This window comes from Pinus tabuliformis, chromosome 7 (assembly GCF_031772625.1).
Source record: "Pinus tabuliformis cultivar Carrire ecotype Pingquan chromosome 7, CPIR1, whole genome shotgun sequence".
Lineage (NCBI taxonomy): Eukaryota > Viridiplantae > Streptophyta > Pinopsida > Pinales > Pinaceae > Pinus > Pinus tabuliformis.
This window is the reverse complement of record NC_142293.1, coordinates 529,493,512-529,515,701: the sequence shown is the minus strand read 5'-3', so window position 1 is coordinate 529,515,701 and position 22,190 is coordinate 529,493,512.

The window sequence follows — 22,190 nt, the reverse complement described above, 5'->3', positions numbered from 1 at the left end:
TCAAACTGTATATATATATATATATATATATATATCGCAAAGCGTCTCGAGTATACATATGTGTGTCCAAAATATACAAAATTGGGACTCAAATGCCCATAATCATGTCAGGCATATCTAATGCCTCGGCTCTGGATGAGCATCTAAATAACTAACTATAGCAGTGGCCACGCGCCGAAAGACGCGAACCCAGTCACGTGGCATCCCAACCACATGACGCTGCATATCTGGAGGAAGGTCCTCTATCTCGGCCATCGGTACTTGGTAGCTCAATCTCGCCAAGTGTCGCTGGACGTTGTTGAGCGTCCTTTCCGCATTTGCAGCCTCCTCTTCGGCTCCTCGGCCACGCCGTCCATGCCGTGGGAATCCATCTGGTCGCACAGGCCCAATGTCTGGAACATGATCATTATATCAGTCATTTGAATCTCATCAAAAAAATATTTTTTTCAAAGTTCATCATTATGCTTGAAAAATCCTAAAAATCATAAAATCAAAAAAATCAAAAAAATCTTACCGATCTCGCCCCATGCTGCGTCTGGTGGTAACACTAGGTCAGGATCTCCTCGGAAATCCAGTCCAGCATAGGGGTAGTCGTCTATGGCGATGATCTGTTGCTCCCACCAAGCAAAAAAGTCGTCGTCGAATGCATTCCTGGGCACTTCCCCACCCCCCAGACGTTTCATCAAGTCAGCCCACCGGCCCATACGTGGATCACGTGGACTACTGATGGGAACTGCTACCCTTGGGCGGAGTGCGGGAACCTTCTCGAAGAAAAACGTGCATAAAATGGTTCCGTACCCAAAGTTCTTGGTCTGTCCCTTCCTGATAGAAGCAAGCTGCTCCTTCATGTTGGCAAGTAGAGGAGTACACCAGTCAAACACCGTGGTGAGACAGTCCACTGCTACGCTCATGTTTACCCGTGATGCCTGATGTAGCGAAGATGATCCGTTCACTCGAGCTATGGTGAACAAGATTATCCGCAGTGACAAACTCGCCACGTGTGGGATCGAGATCTGACTCCCGACCTTCCGATGACCTGGGCAGTAAAGTTGTACATAGTCGTCTACGCTGAGACTATTCCGGGTCCTGCCCCGGGAGTGGACTACCTCTCCCCTTCGGGAAAGGCCCGTGATGAAATATATATCTTCCACTTCTATCCTGAGTGGCATCTGATCAATCATAAAAGCTTCTTCCTCAACATCCCAATAATCAATAAGTCTCTCGAGCAGACGCACATTTGCTTTCATATTCGGCAACTTGAAGAATTTTAACAATCCGCATCCCCGTAAGGCATCTAATGCCTCATCATTGTCCATAACTTCATTGTCTACAGCTGAGTGCTCTCTTTCACGCCATGTGAGAGTCATCCTGGAAGAAAAAATCATTTTCATCCATTAGTTTTTTGTATAAAAATTTTTTCGCTGCGCACACGCGGTTTACCCTATACACAGTCGCGTGTAGGGCCGTCGTATACGCGATTTATATACATCCAACCCGCGTGTACGCCGCAGAGCAATTTTTTGCAAAAATCTAACGGTGAAACATTAATTAAACTTCCTAAAAACTATCACAATTGATTGCAAGACAAGTTTAGTGCTTACCTGGAAGTTTTCGGCAAGTTTGAACGGTTGAATAAGTCATGGGGAAAGTTTGCTCCTTTTGCTCCACAATTTGCTCTCCAAGTCAAACGGTGAAAATGGTAAGTCCAAAATTTCTTTTTATAAGTTTTGAAAATGCAAAATTTTTTCAAAATTTTATTTTGTTTGGTTTCATGTCACTTTTAACTTGGGAGCTTGGAATGTCGAGATTGAGTTGTTTTTTAGGACATTTTGGACATTTTTCGACGGTTCGAGACGGTTCCATGACTGCTAACCCGTCATGGCAGGTATCGTGTTCTCACTGGCATATAGGTTAGGGACACTATTTTTCCGTTGCATTATGCATACTAGCCTCCATTTGACCGATACATCTGCCGTAGGGTCGACCCCATCATGTTATGGTTCGCAAGCCATTTTCACTCGCCGATTCTTTAAATCATGACATGATGGTAGAGCCATCCTTTTACATGGGCATCCTAGTTAGCACCTCACTGACATTTGTTGCCCATGCTGCTTCGTTTTGAGTAGGCTCGGGAGTCCTCTGTAGTCCCGCCATGACTTATGCGTTGAAGACTCATTCTTCTTTGCTTCTTCGCTTCGTTCTGGCCTTATACCCTAGAGGCTCCTATGTGTGTTGAGTTGTACTTCTGCATTGCATGTTGACCATTTGCACCTTTTGGCCTATAGCCGGCTTCACTTGGACTCGTGTTTAAGCCCACTTTTGACCATGACGTCTGCAAAAATCAACCTTGCATACCCTTGACCTCTGCAGCTTGACATACCCAGATCCGTGGAAGGGACATACCTCTGAGTGTCACTGACCAGTTTTTCACCTCCCTGCATTGAGCATAGGAATGTTCCTTTCCCAGGAACTAGATCATCTGTTTCACCGACACTCGTTCTTTCCACTGTACTATAGCATTCTTTTATTCTTTTTCCGGCTTATCAGAAAAAGACAAAAAAATTAAATATTCCAAAAAGAGCGGGAACAGGGACATTATTTCCATTTATTGTTGGCAGCTAGAGTCAGTCGTGTCGCCCTGGAACAAAGCACTCAAAACAAAGTCTCCTCCGTATGGGTGGGATTTAGTTTGACTTAGGTAAGCCATAACCTTGTTATCGAGTCAGTCCTCCCCCGATTGGTTATCTCTTCCAATCATATGGAGGGTTCGTTCGTGCCTCCTGCATGACGAACTTATACAGATTCATTATATGCTGTCACATAGTCACATTGAGTCGTGCTTTTGTTCAAGGGAAGTTAGCCTGAGTCGACCTTTCTGCGGTGTCTCTTGACTCATTTTTCAGTCGGCCATCCCTGGTTGTCAGTGTCATGTCTATCATCACATCAGTTATATTGGTCCTTCACTCGTGCCGGTTTGAGAAGGTCCCCATTGACTTCTTGCTGGCGGGTCTTGTCCTTATCGACGACGACACATTGCTCTGAGGGCAGACCTAGAGACCGCACCCTGGCCCTATTTTCATTATTGATAGGTCACCTTGTGCTCAGCATCGATCAGTATCATGGGTCTTTGACTGAGTGGTTTCCCTTGTGTTCGACATCAGCATACATTATCACACATTGGGATTCGTGCAGTACCTTGGTTTCCATTTGACCCTATTGGTGGATACCTCGCCTCTGTGTCAGCTTTCATTATTGGTTGGTTCAGAGGGTTTCTGCCGTGCGCTAGCCACATCTTGTGTACGCTGGAAACGTACTTCGGTTGGGTTACTACATCTTTTTCGTCCGATTCCTTCCACATTATTGGCCTACGGGTTACACTCGCGCTAGATTGATGGAGGATGCCTTAATGCCTTCCTTCTAGCGGATCTTTCCCTATCGACTCCGACTCATTGCTCTGGGGCAAAGATCTAGAGTCCATTTGGCAGTACCTTGGGGTTTGCAGTCATTAGTGGCAGATTCCTCGCTATCGACAGTGGGAAACCATCATTGTCTCCTGATTGATAGATTCTTACAGGTGTTCGACTTCAGCTCATCTATTCACACTTGTTAGATTGTACTGGGTACCTTGACGCTCATTATCATTATCGGTGAGTAGTCTCGCGTTTGTTAACGGTATACATCAATGACCGGTAATCAAACGATTTCTCACATGGTCGACTTCAGATCATTTATTCCCATGGTGTAGAAATGTACCACGGCGGTCGGTGAAGACCTCAGGTTGTATCAGCATTCATTGGTTCACTTGACAGTTGCTCCTGTTGCTGCTAGTTGATACCACTCCACCTTATATGTTGCAGTCAGTCATGGCGACATTCTATATGCTGGCACCTGAGTTTGCAGTGTAGTACCATCCTATTCCATCATGTTTAGTTGGTACCTTATGGGATCAGTCGTTGATTTCAGTGATCCGTTGCATCTTTCAGCATCATTGACAGTTTTATATGTGATATTCAGACATGTACTTACTCATTATGATCAGATGATCCATTATGTATTTTACAGTCATTTATACTTGTATACTTAGTGGATCCGCTTGTACTTGATATGCGGACATGCTTTACTTTTCCTGAGCATGGGTATGCCCGCCTCAGACAGTGTTTCTTTCTGATCTCCTTTCGGTGGCTTGGCAGGCTGAATTCTGGTGAAGTCCTCCTCGGTTTTTCGGCAGAGTTCCTTTCCTTGTACTTACTTAATGTATTTCGGCCATCATGTTCCCCTTCTGATCTCATACATTAGGGGGCATCTGTTATAGCTCCAAATCTCACTCTTATGGTTTGTGATGCTGCACTTATGGCCTAGGGCAACCCCTCCTTCCAGACCCGGTCCAAAAATTTAAAAAACAGTGTTTTATTCCCTATACGCGACTTTGCCCTGTATTAAACGCGTGTATACGCGGGTCTGTCATACCCAACCCGCGTGTATCTATTAAAACACTTAAAAAAATATAATTTCCTCTTTTTCGGGCGGTGATCGCGGGTTTACCTGCTGGATCACCTGTTAGTGCCCGTGGCCCAACTGTTCCCAACCAACTCCTAACTAAAAAACTACTTTGGAGAGGGTATAAAAAGACATCAAAGGGAAGGCCAAGGGGAGAGAGAAAGGAGAGCAAGATTATTATGCTGAGATTTTTCCCTTAGACCAGGTCTGAAGTCCTTGGTGCATTCTGCACTTCCCCCATTTTGCATAGGAAACCCTTGTTTCCATGTGTATTGGTGATCATTCATCCTTGACATCATCATTGAGTAAGACTTGGAAGGAGCTCTTGTTGGAGGCTGGAGGCTGGAACGAATCCGGGAGGAAGCTTGCTTGGAGCCTGCTGAAGGTGTTCAGGTGATATCTTTCCGATATATGTACTTTATTTGCCTTTATATATAAAGAAACACGTCTTTGTTCCCGAATAATCTTTCTTTATGCTTATGAGATTCTTGTGTTGAATTCTTATGAAAGTGGTTACTTAAAGATTTTTTATAACTAACTTTATAGCATAAAGATGATTTATATATAAACTTCTATACATGTACTGTTGTGTTCTTTGATTTGTTTGTCTTGCAGGTCAAAGAAAGAAGAAGGGAACTCCAAGAAGGGTTTGCACCCTAACGGTCTTTTCGAACGTAGGACCTTAGGTATGTACCCTAAACATTAGAATTTGCTTAAAAGTAAAAAAGATGGCTGTGTGTGTGTGTTTCTTTATATAAGCAATTTTCAGTCTGGTAGAATCTTAGCCCAAAGGACTCTAGGGGTACTTTCCCTTCAACCAGACTTTTTTTTACTCAACTTTGGTAATTTACATGTTGCAGCCTTCAATGGGGACATTTCAACCCAATTTTATTATCCTAATTGATTTCCTTAACATGTATTATTATTCCTTCTTATGAAGGCCTCTTGGAAGCCATGATCGGGGAGTGTCCATTGGCATGTGTTTCTTCCAAGTCAAAGCGATGATAAGGGTCCCAATGAGGATGGCTCTTTTACTATGTCAACGTCATTGAAAAATGAAATAGGTGTGCATGAGGATTGTTATTTTATAGTGTCAACCTCGTTAAAAAGTGAAATAGGTCCTTATGAGGACAGTTCCTTTATTGTGTCAACCTCTTTAAAAAAATGAAATAGGTCATTATGAGGATTGTTCTTTTACTATGTCAAACTCATTAAAAAATGAAATTGGTCCCTAGGAGGATAGTTCTTTTACTATGTCAACCTCATTAAAAAATGAAACAAGTCCTTATGAGGATAGTTCTTTTGTTGTGTCAACCTCGTTAAAAAATGAAACAGGTCATTATGAGGATAGTTCTTTAACTGTGTCAACCTCATTAAAAAATGAAACAAGTCACTATGAGGATGGTTCTTTTGTTGTGTCAGCCTCACTAAAAAATGAAACAGGTTCTTATGAGCATAGTTCCTTTTCTTGTGTCAAGCTCAGTAAAAAATGAGACAAGGTTCCATGAGCATAATTATTTTCCTATGGCGATCGTGTTAAAAAATGAAACAGATCCTCCACTAATTGAGTCGAGTCTTTTACTAGATAGTGTAAATATTAAGTCAAGTCTTTCACCTAATCTAATAAATGAACCTTCATTTCATCTTCCTATTAGTAACCAATAGTCTACTCATGGGAATGAAACAAGTCTTGGGGGGCATGTGCCCTTGTAATTATGTTGGGGGTGTGAAAACTTATCTCAAGCACAATTTCCTCTCCGTTTCAAGCTTGCGTAAAAATGAAACCACTCTCAAGTACATTTTTCTCTCTATATTTCAAGATTGTGCAAAAATGAAATCAATCTCAGGCATACCTTTCTTTTGTTTCAAGCTTGTGTAAAAATGAAACCACTCTCAAGCATAGTTTTTCTCTATTTCAAGCTTGTATAGGAATTAAAAATATCTCGAGTCCATTTTGGTTATTATTTTGAAGACTTGTTAAACTCATGAAAATAGAAAGCTTATTTTTCTATCTTTTCATGCTCATAAAATGCACATGAAAATGCTAAGTTATTCATGTCTTTTTCTATTTGTTAGTTAAATTCAAAGTGGGTGATATGAGTACAATATTATCACTTTTTCAGATTCATTAAAAATTACGAAAAACAGAAACCCTGGAGTTACCTTTAAGCTCTTTTCTGACTCTTGAAATATGAAAATATTATCGAGTATTCTTTCTTGTTTTAGACTCATTAAAAAAAACGAAAAAACATCTACTTGACATAAGTCTATCCCTTTTACAGGTCATGTGGAATATTTATGAGAAAGGTATAACTCGACTAATCATGGTCAAAATAGTTCCCTCTTGCATTATTTTACCCTTTTCTGTGATTCAAAGACTAAATTTATGAAAAAGGTCATTTCAGAGTTTACTTACATTTTTCTCGAGACTCGCTAAATATGAAAAACATCAAGCTTCACTTTATCTAGGATCGTTAAGATTTTACATTGAAATAACTATATGAGTTTCATTTTTGTGTCTTCTCTAACTCTTTAAACATTAAAACGACATCTAGTTACCCATTCACTGGACTCGTAAGATTTAAATAGTGTAGGACTCATCAATCATGATGAGACTGAACCACTCCTTCCTAGGGTTCGTTAAAAATACTTTGAAGGGCTCATCCAAAATATGAGCTTACAGGATAGGCATATGTTATCCTCCTCAAGCTTTTGTAAAAATAAAGAGGTACTTTCCAGTAATGGTGGGGTAGAATTGAAAAGAAATAGTTTTTTTTGTAATGTAACAGGCATCATGTTATTGTTGAACATGGCACTTCATCACCTTTGTGTCTGGGTTGGGAAATCTAGTTTCCTCTCAATTACCCATACCTCATTGAAAGTCTTCAAACTGGTTTTGGGTTGTATTTTTGAGTCAAATGTTGCCATATTGAAATTTCGTGTCACTAATATGTTCAAGGGAAGTCCAGCCTCAGTTTAGATTACCTTGTAAATCGTAACCTTCAATCGCATCGGTCATCCCTAAGCCAATACTAAACCATTCCATTTTTTTCTTCAAAACTTGACATGAGTTTTCTGTCGTAGGTTCACCTGCAACAAATCACTTCCTATCAACTTCAGCTCATTATCTAGGAAGTTGATAAAGAAAATTTCTTTAGTACCTTGCAGTGTTCATGCCTTAATGGAAGGTTTCTCACTTTTGCTGACAAGTTCTCATCATCGAGCTTCGATCGAATGATTCTATGAGTGCTCAAATTCAAAAAATTCAATCTTGTTTCGTAGATTGTACTGGTGTACTTTGAGAGCCATTTTCATTATTGGTGGTTTCTCCCAGACTTGTTAATGGTTTACATCATTGACCAACAATCAGGTGGTTTCTACCTTGTTTGACTTCAAGACATTTACTCACATGGCTATATTCATACATCAAACGATGGATATTAAGACCCTGGATTTAGTTTCATCCATCTAGGCTACATGGAGTTATTAATATTCATGATTGTAAACATAGATCCATTGATGGCTATGTCCATATTGTGTATTCCCTTGACATGGATCTTCATATGTATTTCCATATTGATTCTTTGAGATAATTTTCCTTTGATCATGGTAATGGCTACCTTGGTGATGTTTATATCAAAGCATGATATGGTAATGCTTGATTATTTGTTTCAGGTCTTCAACCAATTGGTCTCTGATCCAAGCCTTTGACATGATAAATAACTTTATTTATCAAACATATTTTCTGCCTTTCTACTTTAGGGGGCAATCCGTTACACTAAATTTTGTCACCATGACTGTCAATTTAGATCTCTTGCCATCCAATGAGTGTCTCAAGTGAATCCCCTATGGATCTTGAAGCAAAAAAATACCAGGGATAAAAGGAATTTATGGTTGCACTGCTTAAAAACCATTTTTTGAGCATATGTGAACTTTTCCTAGCCATTAATTCCACATGTGAAATTTTTACCATTGTTACCTGTGCGATTCTCCGCACTATCTCCCACTATAAACTGTGTAATCATATCCACGCAAGTAAAAATAAAAAATCAAATTCTAGAAGCTTTGATGAAGGAATCATATCAAAATTAGAAACCTCGAACCACTACATACTTGGACCTCATCCCTTGGTTCATGGAATTAATATCCTTCTCTTGAGAATCATATCCCTTTGAGAAGAGGAACTAAACCTTCTCCTCTTGCTTATAAATTGAGCATAAGACTGGAGGAAGAAAGGAGACTTGGATTTGTAAAATTATGTTGCTTATTTTGTGTCTAAAGAGCTTGTCATCAATGAAAGGAACAAAGACCATTCGAAGAGGCTTTTGACATCGAGGAAACTTGGTTGTAAACTTGTTCCACTTTGAATTTAATACAACATATTTTTTCTTTCCTAATTGCGTCTATTTTTATGTTATTTGTGAGATTCCTTGATCACTTGTATCGTTTATAATTGATTATTGATTACCCTATATGTTATATGTTAAGTTAAGGATTTCATTTACCTTTGATTTTATATGTGATATGCTTAGATCCCTTTGAATTTTTTTGTCTATACAGATCTCTTTTGGAGAATTATGGACAAGTTATGGAAAGCATTGGGAAAGCCTCTAAGTCATTAAGGGAAATCTAGCAATGGAAAGAACTGAAAGGAATTCTACAAGAACATAACTATTAGGTATGTTATTCTTTGTGTATGATGTGTTTCATGTTTTTTTTATAAGATAAGGAAAGGTAGCAAGTATTTTCATTGTTTGTTACTAGGTTATGTTGGAAATCTAGGGAAATCCTTCTTGTGCACAATAAGGATTAGTATACCATGACACTTGTGTACTATTTTTCTTCTTGTTCTTGGTATTTCTTTTTATGATAAACGAAAATAATAATAAGAGAAGATGATAATAAGTAAAAATAAAAATATATCACAAATAGTTATCATATAAAGAGAAACCATCCTAACTACTACTCTATATCTTTCTCAACATTTTGTTGGATTTTAAAGGGGATTTTCAAGAAGATAGAAATGAAAACATGTAAATTCTCCCCATTTTTATTATGATACTAGAATAACATAGGGGGTTGGTTTTTTCCACAACATGTGTGTATTGAAGTGGGAGTTGAGAGTATATAGAAGATGTGTGTTGTGTGAGAGTGTTAGCAAATAGGGGTTGAATTGTTGTGTAGTGCGTGAAAGTATTAGAAGGGTTCTCAAAAGAAATGTGTGCAACAAAACTAAAGGAGAAAATAAGACGGTAGCTAAGTGTGTAGATGTAGAGTAAATAGGAAGGATATGTAATAAACAACAATCCAAGTTCTTATATTTTAGGTAAGAAAAGTAGTCCATTATCTTTAGTTTGAAAATTGTATGAGAAATAGGATAATTGGCTAAAGCAGGTTCTGGCCTTCGATTATAAGAGGTTTGAGCCTCTTGGAAAGTTGTGGCTTGCTAATTTGAAGATTTTTGGGGCATCCTATGAGTGAGTGCTCACAAAAAAAATTGATGTGAATTACTAGGAGCATAAATTACATCACAATAACAAACAAATTAGTGGTTTTTCCCTTTTCGGTTTCCACATTAAATATCTATGTCCATATGTGTATCTTGATCATATCAGTCTTGTGTATGTTCATATGAATGATATAAATTGTTTCTTATGTATTTCGTTGTGAATGCTCACATGAGTGATTACCAAATTAAAAGAGAAAGTAAGAATTGGGTTTAAAAGTTAAACTTATCACTAATTACTGATTCAATCCCTCTAGTAATTTGTTATTCCAACTATATATATAAGAAAATGAATGCGACTCGATCCCTTAACCTTGGGATTCACAAAATTTAATAAACCTTGAATATCCATGATATATCCATCATGGTGTGGTATGGTTATTCCCTAAAATTAAAAAATATGTTTGGGTATTGCAAAAGAACTAAATTATTTTATGTCATGGCTACTCGAAATCATGAAATCATTGGCAATAAACATACTTATAAATTATATCAACCATTGATTCATTATATCACATGACTTGTGGACCCTTTTTCCTTAGTCCACAAACTTTTCTATACAATTTAGATCCCCCATTCTAAGTTTCACTTGGCGATCATAGAGAATTTGACATCTTTCTACATGTAAAGCATGCAATACATCGTTTTGAACCGTGCATGTGATAGAGTCATATATGGATGTATTTGATTATTTTAGGTACTAAGATGATGTTAATGCGTCATTGGAACATTTATTTGGATTGACTACCCTATTGGATTCGACATTTGGCATTATTCTTTATTTATAGTTTGAGCTTTCTGTAATGATAGACTAGCGTTTAAGATTTTTATCTTTTATTCCCTCGTTAATGATGGCACTTTGTTTTCATAGTGAGTTTGTTTCATGTGCAATTTTTCAAGCTACAAGAAATAACTAAAAATCATAGTTCTCCTCATGCTTATTATGTTAAGAATTTTTACCAGATTGAACTTGAATTTTTTTTATAATTCCTTCATAAATTGTGTCTATGAAATTCTACAAGTTAGAACCTGAAATTTTGATTTATCTTTTCTTCATGGAAAAGAAGCTTGAAATTTAACATTTTGCAGGTCCTTCCTGGAATGCTTCAAAACATCTTTTTGATCAACAATTTAATTGGGGTTTTCATAACTTCCAATGTTATTAGAGAGGGAAATCTGAAACAACAGCCCTAAACAACAACATTTTTGAAACATTATATATTAGAAACAATGGAAACGAGGACACTACTAAGAGGTGGTGTGAATCAGTAGTGTAACCAAATTATAGAATTCTTCACAAATTATAATTTTTAATTACTTTAGAAGTCACTCATGGATAAACAACAAATCAACGATGTAAAACAAAACATTATAACCATTGGCATACATATGTGCAACATATATATGGGACATTAATTTTATTTTTATCTCTTTGGAAAATAAAATCTACAATTTGATTACATAATTTCCCCAAAATCTACTACTTGTACATTTATCAGATACTAGTAAAAGGAATTTCTGTCCCTACTCATTTACTAGACTTCACTAAAAGGGAATGGTGTCCCTCCTTGCTTATCAACATTCACTGAAAGGCACTACTTCCCTTGCTTGTTTAGCAATCTTCACTAAAAGGGACTCATTCCCCTACTCATTTATCAACTTCTTCTGAAAGGGACTCTTGTGCCTACTTATTGGCCCCGTTGATCTATATTTCATCCATTTTCAAACTAGAACTAATAGACCACTTCTTTTATAAACAAATAACCTTTCTTACTTCAATAACTCACCAAATCCACCAAATTCTTTGATTACTGAACAAATCACCAACTAAACCAGCAACATCAACATAAAAACATCTTCATCAAAACAACATTCAAACCATATTACCAATTCACCTCTTCTAATATTAAATCTGATCTTTAATTCACCTTTGACACATACTCTCATTATGCATCAGTTTTCACCAACAATCTATGACACACGTCTTCCAACCAACACAATTTCCTACACAGCCAACTATGTTGCCCATTTGATTCCTCCTGTAAAGAGTGTTTTACTAATATTTTTGGAATTGGAACTTTAATTTTCTTACACTTGAATTCTTGCAGGATTCTTATATTTTCTTCCCTTTTCCTCTCCATTTGATTCTTTTTAATCTACTCTTCAAGTTATCAAACTATCTGTACCTCTTTCTACCAGAAAAACTGAGCTTAACTACTGAAATTTACTATTCTGTCATTTTTATAGGTTTTAGAAAAGGTCCTCTAATTTTGTCGAATCTCCAAGTTTGGATTAACTACCAAATATTCCACCTAACTATCTACTCTACTAATCGTGTTTCCAACTTGTTCATGCCTTCATTTTTGTAATTTTAGTGTCACTAGTGTATTTGGAATCCATGCTAATTTTAAAGCTACTGACACATCGATTTCAAATGTGGCGACTGAGACCAATATTAGATGCCAACACATCCATTGCATATCCTCCTTATGCTATATTCCCGAGGACTTAACTTATAGTTTCTTACCTACTCATAATTAAGGTGTTAAGCCTTTTAAATTTTTCACAATGCTTTTTATATTTTCCATTAGCACAAAGGCCCTCAATCATAATATAAAGAACCATAACAAAATTGTGTCCTAGCGTGCTATCCATTACATGAAGGAACATCAAATATCATTAATATTCTATCTCTGAGGCCTGTATTCTTAGGTAATTTAATTTTTGTGCCTTTGTTATTCCTTTGGGGTAGATCCTTACAATATTTACCTTCAAGGAAAGATTCTATCTCTTGGGGTTTTCCTTAGGCAAGTCCTTTTAGGGTTTGTTCTGGGATTTTGCCTTATCATATTTCCTTATGGGATTTACCACCCCATTTTTCCTTCCAGTTAAGTCCTCTCGAGATCAAAATTTCATTCTTTTTCCTTCTAGGAAATCCCTTCCAGGTTGTCTTCATGCTGATGTCACCAATGTTACATCGTTCCATCTGAGTGGTGACATGTGTAACTCATATTTGGCTAACTAGGGTACCCAAAAACACTAAATATTCCTACCATATATCCCCATTCCATACTACCACATCATGTTGATGTCATCATCCAACTATGAATCCAAGATGTCATAAAGTGTTGCCACATTTTCTCCAGAGAAGATGAAGAAAGCGTCTTGGGCCTGGTGTTTTTCAACGTTTTTATTTGTTAAATATTTTAATAGAAACAACCAGGTTCAAGCCTTTATACCTATGTGACCACCCCAACTTTATTTGTTAAATATTTTAATACAAATCACCAGGTTCAAGCCCTTTTAAACCTATGTGACTACCCCAACCTTATTTGTTAAATATTTTAATAGAAACCATCAGGTTGAAGCCCTTTTATACTTATGTGACTAACCCAACTTCCCAACTCTTAATTACCCTGGTCATTATCAACTCTGCTACATATTCATCTTCCAGGTAATGACCTTCTAAGTTGTATTTAGGTAATCTTGACTTTAACACCTGTGCACACTTTGTTTCATCAAGGGTGGACCATACGAGGTACTCCCCGTTAGGATTACATTTTATGTAAGGGATCCACTATGAGTTAGTTTAAATTCTTTCCACATCTATATTGTTTGTTCCATTTCTATCAGGTCCTTTAGAATAACGGGTAAGCCAATTTACACCACCTCTTTTCTTAAAATTCCAAACAAAAAAATGCTTCAAAGCATCCTCCAAACACTTTAGGTCTGTAATGTTTTACCTTTGGGGATCCCAACATTGACTAGCTCTAATTATCAATCCATGAGGCCAGTTCTGATCTTCCACATACCATTGGAAATCTCTTTCAGATCCCTTTAGATCTAATTTTGTTTCAACTACAATTGAAGTGATTTTCTACACAATAAATGGATCCAAAGTCTTTCCACCTTAACAAATTAGTTCCAACACTATTTTTCACCATTCGTCTTGTAAAAATTTGATATTTTCAACACCTTCACCATACATGTGTTGATTTTCATTCTTCTTATAATCTTCTATTATTTTCCATTGCATTACCTATGTTATGGAGACAACACCACTGAAAACTATTGTCCAACATCCTCATTATGCCAACAACATATCAATACATGACATCAATTGCCTGACCTTAATTAGCATCTCCTTGAAAACATATGGATACCTCTCATAATCTTCATATTAGTTTTCCATCAATGATAATATATTCCCAACATTCTACTCAAGCTCTCTTCAAAGGTAACAACTGGTTAAAAGTTTAGAAATTTGAGAAAATAAAGAGTGTAATCATTCCCATAGAGTTGAACCCATGACACCTAAAATGTTATATCATGCTATCATGGTTTTATTTTTGTAACATTTATATCCCCTTGTTTTTCAATGCTACCATAACCACTATTTGGCCAATTTAATGTCTTTAAATTGTCAATCATAAATTATCTACGAGGGTAGGTGTTGTGGGGGAAAGTATCCAACTCGGAATGACCCTAACCCACTCTAAGGGTGACAGTTCCTTAGCAACAGCTGAAAGCAAAGCTATCTAAAGTTTCTTCTTTATGACATGCAAGAGATAGAAGGAAGAGATCCACTTACCGATGTCTTGCGCAAATGGTCGATCCAATCTCCTTCGTTTGCCGCTTGCTCCCAGATCCAAGTCTTTTCACGGGCCCAGCTACACGAGATCCTGCAAATAAGACAAGAAAAGGAAACTACAAGAGGCATGCATTCATAATCGATTCAAGGATTAGCATAAATCAAAGACGCAAGTAAGACAATACACCATTGAAACACATGCGAATAGAAGAACCTCAAATGATTTATTAATATATGGAAGTAAGGTTCAGGCGGCGATACAACCATGAGAGGTCCAATCCAGCATCACCTTCCCGACGGAGAGAAATCTCTTCTTCACCTCCCTCAAGCAATCACCCAATGCTCACAACTGTAAACCAACAGCAATTCTTTGCACAAAATTCCGCCTTTTTGATCCCATGGGATGAGATCCTTATATAGAGTTTTGGAGTGAAGATAAGTCAGCTTGATGTGTGACTTGTTGTCCTCTTCAACTCCAGTTGTTCTTCAGTTCTTCACTCGGAGTTTCTGTCTTCCTCTTGGAGTTTTAGAAGCTCTTAACTCATCATTAGGCGAATCTTATCATCAAGTGTCTTTTTAGAAGCTTCCTGGGCACTGGCACTTTGAGAAAAAGATTCCTCCACATGTCCAAGTACGCCCAACGCAGGTAGCCTTTGTTCTACTTGCTATGCAACGCAGGTAGCCTTTGTTGTACCTGCTATGCAGCGCAGATGCCTAGTGGAGCAGCTGCAATGATCCAAAACTGACCTGTTTTTGAGTGTTTTTCAGTGGAGAACTGATTTGCAGTGCTGTGGTTTGCTGACCTTGTTCCTTTAAGGGTAAGAACAACATGTTTAGGGACTTTGGATCCCTTAGATTATTGACATTTCATGCTCTATTCTGTAAGGCACAAAAATGTCTATAACAGTTGCCCCCTAAAGTATGAGGTCGTTTATCGGGTGAAATGCTTTATTAGGAGGATCCGAAGTTCATTCAATTGCCGAGAGGTGACCTGTAACAAAATACAATACAATACATTATCTTTTCATATTTTCTTTTCATGATCTAGCTGATGCGGGCATTTCCCATGATCAGCTTTATAAATACATTTGCCGTACATAAACAGACGATCGTCTGATAAGAGACGGATAATTCTCTGCTTTTAATTATCATCCTTTTAGTAGGATGCTCATCTGCTGCACATGTCTATGTTTTTATCTCCTGAATATATATCGCAGCCCGGATGGATGAAACTAGATCCGGGGTCTTCAAACTTGTCCGATCTTCACTCTAGTACAAGTCGATCCATGTGAGAATTTCTCGAAGTCGAACATGGAAAGACATCGCTTGATTACTAGTCAATAATGTAAACTGTTAACAAGCCCGAGAGGAATCACCGATAATGATGATGACCCTCAAGGTACTGCAGCACAATTCACGTGGCGTGAATATAGGATCTGACATCGAACACCACGCAAAGTCTCGCGGTCGAAGGTCATTAATGTATACCTATCGCCGGAAGTGAGAAACTTGCCATTGAGGCATGCAAGCTTCAAAGTACTTAGGGGGTGTTCCTAGATCAACTTCTTGGATAATGAGCTGATGTCGACAAGAAGTGATCCGTCAAAGGAGGGCCTTAATGAATCCCACATCAGTGACACGGAACGGAGCTAGTGATGATGGTGAAAACGATCTGTGAAATATGATTCAGGGTGGCGGTCATGGAAGGATGAAAGATGATGTATGGTAGTGGATGGGACCCGGTTGACACTTTCTGAATGACATCTCTTGAACATATAACGACACTGATGTGATGGATCGGTAGCATTACCCCATGTATGGATGGTATGGCGAGACCATGGTGAAGGGACCGGTGAATGATAATAACCCAACCCGATATTTACGGAGGCCAAAAGTGTCATGTTCAAGAGCGACTTGCTACCATTAAGCTTTGAGGTTCTTCCCAATTTTTCCCCAGTCATTTCTGACCAGTACCTCTTTATTTTTGTCAAGCTTGAGGAGGATAACATATGCTTGATCTATAACCTGCCCTTCGGGCAAGCCCATCGCTATGTTTTAACGAGCCTAGCGATAGGGAAACTCGTTCTTGTCTAAAGACAAGTTTGTCGCTATCTAACATTTTTAACGAGCCCAGTGACAAAGACAACTCAGTCCTTTTCATTTTTAGAGAGTCTGAAAAGGGTACATAAAGTAGACTCCAGGGGTCCTTTTTCGTCATCTAATCCCTTAAGTCCGAAAAAGTATAAAACAATACAGAAGGGATGAATGTTCGATATCTTTATCGAGCCGAACCAAACAAGCGCTCGATCTTTTTGTGCAATAATCCCTCAGGTCCAAAAAGATTAAAATCTAGAGGAGGGATAGCTCTTCCGGTCCTTTTAACGAGCTGGAAGGCCAAAACTCGGCAAACTTTTCATTTTTTACGAGTCAGTGAAAAGAGCTCAAAGAAGACTCGTATTTTGAGGAACGAGTGATAAACAGGGATAGCAGCAGATTCCAGGTACAGGTTGGAATTTTCCAATCACGGCAGTATTACAAGGATGGCTAAATGGGATCACTCTTCGCAGCTGTTCCTCAAAATAGGTAAACAATCAAGTGGATGTGAATGATCGGCCAAAGGAAAAGTGGAGGTGACGGTGCACAAACACGACCAAGGCTTTTATGGCTAATGAATTTACGGTCTCAAATGGTTATTTACCGGTTCATTTTTTCTGAATGAGCTTGAACACTGGGGGGAAGCTTGCTCACATGTGTGTTTATTTTTTAACGAGCATGAACATTGCCAAAACTGCTCATTCTTTTGCATGCCCCCAGCATCATAATAACGCATGTCAAAGGAGGGTGCCCCCCAAGCTTCATTGCATTCAACTTGGTGGTTGGAATGAATGTTTACCTTTGAATTTTGAAAAGGGGATTTGTTTCATTTTTTAATGAGGTTGACATAGTAAAAGAACTATCCTCGTGACTCCTTGTTTCATTTTTTAACGAGGTTGACACGAGATAAGAACCGTCCTCGGAGCCCACTGTATTTACAGTATTTCCATTAGGGCGATGATCCATGCTGACAAAATATTTAGGAATCTTCTGAATCCGTTGGATATAGAAGATTTCATATTGTAGGTTTCCACTGTGGCTACTTCCGCCAGATTACTCGCCGGCGGTAGGGCAAAAGTACCCATTAGGCAGGGTCTTTTAGGAGACCTACTCCAATATTTTGGAGCGATTGATTACTTTCATGGATCATTGTGCTGCTTCCCGTAACTTGAGAACTGTTGGGGAGAAATGTTTGTTGGTCGACGATTGTAATTTTTCCTTGAAAAGGAAATACAATCCTCCTGAAGTAGGTCGACACAACTGCAACCATGGCATATATCCAAGGCCTTCCCAGTAGGATGTTGTAATCAAGGTTTCCGTCGATTACTTCCACATCAACTTCTACTATTTTGCCCCCCAGTTCAACTTGCAAGTTATTTAAAATCCCGTATGGACTGTATGATTGTCCATCAAATGCTTTTAACGTCGTTGACGATTTCGACAAGGGTGGTGAGCCTAAATTTTTCCAGCAACTCATCGACATAAGACATGTAGATGCCCCCTCATCAATAATTGTTCGATGAACAGTTTTGTTGAGGGCTTTCACTTGAATAAGGAAAGCTAGTTGAGCTGGTATCTGAGGGTCATATCCTTTATGATCAAAGGCCACAAGATTGGAATCCATTGGGCCAATCCCACCTATGGCTGATAATAAAGCTTGCTCTTGGGAGGTGCATTTTTGCGCTACCTCAAGTGTCGACATAGCGGACGACGATTGGGTCAGGTCCTCTATTATATTGTAATCCTATGTTATTTTTTCATGAGGATTAAATGTCGATTTGTGTACTACTCCCTTTGGCGACTTTATCATTGGTTTAGGAACGACGGGTGGCACAACTTTGGTCGAAGTTGTTGTTGAACTACTAGGTTGTTTATTTTCCTTGTTGTTCAACTGCTTTGGATTCCTGTAATCTTTATTCCTTGTCAAAGCATTATTTTGCTGTTTCGAGGTGGAAAACATAAGCACTTGGGATCGGGAAGCATTTTGATTAGCAACCAGATTTTGTCTTGGATTAGGAAACGGATCAGTCAATACTGCTGGGGTTTTTGAACTCTTGAAGAGTTTCTTAACTTCAGCTATATGAGGACAATCTTTCGTCCAATGATCCTCATCGCATATATGACACCCTGTCGGGGGTTTCCCTTTCCTTTTATTTTTCTTCTTGCCCCCTGGTTGCTTCAGTTGTTTGCTCTTGTCGGTCGACATGGCATTTACTTCTGAGGCAAGAAGTTCCTCATTTGAATTTTGACTAGAAATTTTACGTTTGCCAGTCACACCATTGCTGGCGTGAGAGTCAGTATTCGATTTAGGAGGGGGAGGAATTGAAAATTCAAGTCTGGGGGCGTCAGGTATTTTGTCGTAGAGCGTGCCAGACTGAGTATATACTAAGTCCAGATATTGAGCACGAGCAATGACCTACTCCTCTGTTACGACTCCCCCCTTGGCCACATCTTCCGTTATAGCCGGAAGTAACGACTTTATAAACCATTCAGCTAACAGCTGATCGGGAACGTAAGTTTTCACCATCCTACGACGACGTCGCCACTCATGTATATGATCAGATATGTGAGTGGCCGTTGTCTGTTTGAAGTTGGTAAGGAGTTCTGTTCCCGTTTCATACCTTATCGGTAATTGAAAATGGGTTAAGAAAGTCGTGGCTAAGGAGCTGAAATTGTCGAAAGAGGCTCTTGGCAATTCAATGTACCATTTAGCCGCTAGACCTGTCAATGTCCTCTGGAAGAGGCGAAGTCTTATCGAATCATCGTTTAGAGTGTTCGATGAACACCACAGATGAAAAGTCATGACGTGATTCGACGGGTCTTCACCTGGATTTCCATTGAATTTAGGAATGTCCGATGGAAGTTTATGCGGAATCGCTGGCCACCAAGGGGCATAAGCAATTGGATCATTCGTCAGCCGGTTTAGATCTGGCAATTCTAGAGTTGCTACAAAGGGCAACTGTTGGTTCAGGTTAGGCGAAGCATATCCAGGATAAGATGGTATCGCCTGAGCAATGGGTCTTTGTAGACCAGCATAGTGCTGACAACTTTGACAAAGTTGATGGGCATAACCATTATAGCATGGTTGCCCATTACTTACAAAGACTTGTTGCTCAGGTCCTTGATATGATTGCTGGAATGGCGGTTGTTGAGATTGAACCAGCTCTGGTTGTTGGACCATTTGTTGTTGACCAATACTGGATGATTGACCAAGATGAGGAGTCACAGTACTTGTTCGAGCCTGAGTCGCTCCAGATAAGGAGGCACTACCCTGAGATTGTGATTGAGCCGCCGAGACAAGAGGTTGTTGTATTACAACAGGTAGCGCTTGTACTTGCGACGCATTCGCCGTAGCAGGTGTGGTGGGAATATTTGACACAGGGTGTACTAGTTGCATTGAATATGCAACTCCTGATTGTTGAGGCAGTATTGGTACCCAACCGCTAGATGTGATTCCAGTTTGACCTGAACTTTGTTGTAAACTCCCACATGGTTTTTCTCCGGGAGGGAACAATGAAAGAGCATACTGCCCTCCACATGGTGGAAATCCAGTACTTAAAGGGTAAATTGGCCTTTGAAGACACATTGGATCAATTTGTTGAGTTTCAACATAAGAAGTACCAGATGATAATCTGGATGAAGAAATAGGAACTAACCATATTGTTGTCCCTGATGGGACTCCGGCTTGTTGTTGGCAATTTGCCGGGACAGATGGTATACCAGCAAACATCGTTGGAGTGGCAGCAGGAGGCTCTGCTGTTGCTGTGTCGGACGACACAGTCCTAGATGTTGACGGTTGTTCAGACATTTTGAGTCTATCTAAAAGATTTTAGCGATTCTACAAGAACTTACGATGCCAAAAGACTAACTTCGAAGATCAACGCAGGAATAGGAGGTGATTATGTTCCGTTTAAAATGAATTTTATTATGACGACGCTTTAGACACAACTTGCTTTTTCACTTTTTAAGAGTCGAGAAAAAGCTAAAGATGACTCTAGTCTCCTTCGATGTATTAACGAGCCCGAAGTGACAAATGCTCGGATGGACTTTTTCAGTTATAGAGTTTGAAAAAGGCCAAAAGAAACTACTCTGGAGTTCTAGGCAAGGGTGTGCCAAACCTTTCGCGAAACCACAGAATACGTTTTACGGTACGAGTGGTCGATCTTCGTGAATGCTGTGTTCACTGCATCGCGATCAGTAGGGCGGCCGACACGGCTTCCTATGGATAAAGGCTTTGTTCCTATAGGGGTCCCCCAATATACGTGACGGTACGCGGGGGCACAAGTCCGTATTAGTGCTATCGTCCCTCAGGAGGAATCACCCACCTTCGTAGAGATCAACAGTCACTATGTTTAACGACGCCGGTTCACGTCTCTACCTAGACCTCTACTGTGTTTCGTTATGTTTCAAAGCGTTGTTAGATAAATTCAGTTCTTTTTAGGTTGATCTTGCTTAGCAGTTTTCCTTTATGGATCACCACGTGATGTATGATACAACTCCTAAATGCAGTCTAAGAATGATAAGCAAGCTTTTTTCAATTATTTCAACTTATGAAAACCTTAACTACTGAAGGAAAAGAAAGACATCATCTTTTCAAACAGATCATAGAGCACACACTGATGCACTTTTCCTAAATCGACATGCAAACTGTCAAAATGCACATGCACAATGCAAGTATTTCTTTTCTTCTTCCTTAATGTTGATGTATTACAAAAAGAAAGCTGTTGTATAATTTCGAATTCAATTTCAAGTGAAAGAAAACAAGTTTTTGTCCAACAATCAAAAGAACACCTTAAGATTCACTCGTTTCAACACAAGAAATACTGAAATTCGAACCATATAACGAAAGCAAATGCTCAAGCAGCTATGAATAGCAATAAACTAACTCTTAGAATCACAACGAAACTTTCTCACAGGTCTAGATTCAAGAGGTCATAGCAAGACTAGTTCACTTTCGCTATGGGAAACTGTGAATGACAGCAAGAAATACAATAAGAACAATCACGGTTTCTTCATACAACTGAGGCAGAATAAAGGCAAAGAGAAGTGGTTTCAGCTGGGTATACAGGTTGACAACAGGCTCAAAAACAATACTGAAAACTGGGCAACAGACAGTGGGGAATCCCAGTTGCACAAGGCAAAACTGGATCAGCACAGGTGCTGCACTGTCAATCTGAGATGCAGCGCAGGTAGCCCCTTCGGGACCTGCGTTGCAGTGCAGGTAGCCTTTGTGGCAGCTGCACTGATGAGACAAGTCACGTCTCTCTCAGATTCCAGGTCACAATTTGCTAAAAAATGAGCGGTTTTTGGCCAAATCAGAGGCTGTCAGTCAAGTATACACTAGAGGATGATTAAAGGAAGATGAACACTATCACAAAGAGCTAAAAAGAGTCCTTGTGGATCTGCTCTTCAAATCATAAACAGGCCCAGCACTGGGCTAGAGCAGCTGCCCTCTACTTTGCATTCGAAGGACTCGCATGCAGTTCGATTCGGTACTCTTTT